At 35.9% G+C, this 2,498-nt stretch overlaps 1 non-coding gene across 1 annotated transcript; it reads left to right on the forward strand.

Annotated features, from left to right (window-relative positions):
* The first annotated feature begins 2,174 nt into the window (after positions 1–2,174).
* LOC112719532 (small nucleolar RNA R71) lies at positions 2,175–2,278 on the forward strand. Its single transcript, XR_003161830.1, has one exon. It is a non-coding gene; the product is annotated as a small nucleolar RNA R71 (small nucleolar RNA).
* Positions 2,279–2,498: the final 220 nt, after the last annotated feature.

Consider the following 2,498-nt stretch of genomic DNA (forward strand, 5'->3'; position numbering starts at 1 on the left):
CTTCCATTTCCTACAACATACTTTGAACCAAACTCATAGCCAAATGAGTGAGAATTCATGGTAGCAAATAAAAATAAAAACTAATGAAAATAAGCAACAAGGTCCTAAAACTAGCAAAAACTAACAAACAAGCAAAAAGCAAATATTTACAATAACCAATAATAAGGCACACGTTTGTAATTCTCTGGTAACGGCGCCATTTTTTATGAATGAATTTTTTATGGTAAAGAATTTCACAAATAAAATCTCATTGCAAGTATAGTTTCTAAACCAACTAAAATCCTTTCGTACAAAAAATTGTTTGTCACAAGTAACAAACCCATTAAAAATAAACCGAAGTATTTAAACCCCGGGTCGTCTCTCAAGGAATTATAGGGAAGTGTACTTATAATTGGTTATGAGATTGTATCTTTTTGGGTTTTTAATTGTTGAACAAGGAATGTAAATGACCAGAAGATAAACTAATAATTAAGAAAATTCCTAGCAAGGATTGATAATTAGAACTCCTATCCCTATTATCATAGTCACTTGTGATGGTAATTGCCTTTTGCTATCACTTGGTTAACCTCTAACAATGAAGGAAAGTCAAGTGAGTAAAGTTAACTTAAGTTCACAAGTCCTAGTCAAAGAGTAGCGTTAGTGAAGCTCAAGCCAACTAGCAAGTTTCAATTACCAACCAACAAGAGACTTTGACAATTCAAGGGTCTCTAATTACTCAATCTAAGCTAAGAACATAAAAAGCTAATTTAAAATCCAACCAAGCATTTTATCAAACACTTGGTGGGCACAAAATAAAAGCGTAGAAAAGTAATAAGAGAATGTAAAATCTAAAACCAATAATTGCAAAATCAATGATATCAAATAACGGAAGAAGCAATAAACATGAAATACCTCAAATTGCATAAAAAGGGAAATCAAATCTAACATGAGAATTCACAAACTAAAGTGGCAACACGAAGTACTCAACAAGGGAAATAAGTAAACTAGAATGCTAAAGCAATCAAAAGTGGAAGAGAAACAAAATTGAAATAAGATAGAATTCAAAAATTGGGAAGGAATAAAACTAAGACCTAAAACCTAGAGAGAGGAGAGAGCCTCTCTCTCTAGAAAACTACATATAAAACCTAAAGTGTGAATAATGAGAAGTGAATGCCTGATTCTGCTCCACTCCCAGCCTCTAATATGTGTTTTCAGGCTTGAAATTGGGCCAAAAACAGCCCAGAAGTCGCCCGCAGTAATTTTTGATACATACAGCACATGGCTCTATCATGCGTACGTGTCGCTTGTCTGCCGCACTATCCACACGTACGCATTATTCACGCATACGTGTCGCCTAACAATAAGGAAACAATGGAAAATTGCATATTATTTTGAAGCCTCGAATGTTAGCTTTCCAACGCAACTAGAACTGCCTCAATTCGGAGCTCTATAGCTCAAGTTATGATCGATTTAATACGAAGAGGTCATGCTTTTTAGCTTTGCAATTCCTTCAATTTCTTGTATTCCTTCCACTTTTACATGCTTCCTTTCCATCCTCTAAGCCATTCCTGCCCTATAAACCCTAAAAACACTCAGCAAACATATCACGGCATCGAATGGTAATAAGAGAGGATTAAAAATAGCAAATTTAAGGCCAAAGAAGCATGTTTTCAATCATAGCACAAAATTAGGAAGGAATGTGTAAAACATGCGATTTCTATGAATAAGTGCGAGAATAATGGGTAAAATCTACTGAATTAAGTATAAGATAAACCGTAAAATAGCAGTTTATCAAGGGTTCTCCCATCTAATTCACCTCCTCCATTGAAGGTTGATCTGAATCATAAGCATCTCCATCATTGGAGGCTTCTTGAGTGCTGCCAATTGCAGTTTGTGATCCAGTCAAATGCTAAGAGATCATATTGACCTATTGGGTCAAGATCTTGTTCTGAGCCAATATGTCATTTAGAGTATCAACCTCTAGAACTCCTGTATTCTGAGCTAGCCCATTGTTCATAGGATTTCTCTCAGAAGTGTACATGAATTGGTTATTTGCAACCATTTCAATGAGTTCCTGTGCCTCTTTAGGCATTTTCTTCAAGTAGAGTGATTCACCTGCAGAATGGTCCAAGGACATCCAGGAAAGCTCAGATAGGCCATCATAGAAGATACCTAAGATAGACCATTGTAGGAGCATGTCAGGAGGACATCTCTTGATTAGTTACTTGTATCTTTCCCAAGCTTCATAGAGGGATTCACCCTCTTTTTGTCTAAATGTTTGAACTTCCACCTTGATCTTACTCATCTTTTGAGTTGAAAAGAACTTGGTCAATAAAGCATTGACCAACTTTTCCCAAGAGTCTAGGCTCTCATTTGGTTGAGAATTCAACCATATCCTAGCTCTATCTCTAACAGCAAAAGGGAAAATCATAAGTCCGTAGACCTCAGGATCCACAACATTGGTCTTAACAGTATCACAGATCTACAAGAATTCAGATAGGAACTGATGTGGATCTTCT

This window comes from Arachis hypogaea, chromosome 10 (genome assembly GCF_003086295.3).
Source record: "Arachis hypogaea cultivar Tifrunner chromosome 10, arahy.Tifrunner.gnm2.J5K5, whole genome shotgun sequence".
NCBI classification, from domain to species: domain Eukaryota; kingdom Viridiplantae; phylum Streptophyta; class Magnoliopsida; order Fabales; family Fabaceae; genus Arachis; species Arachis hypogaea.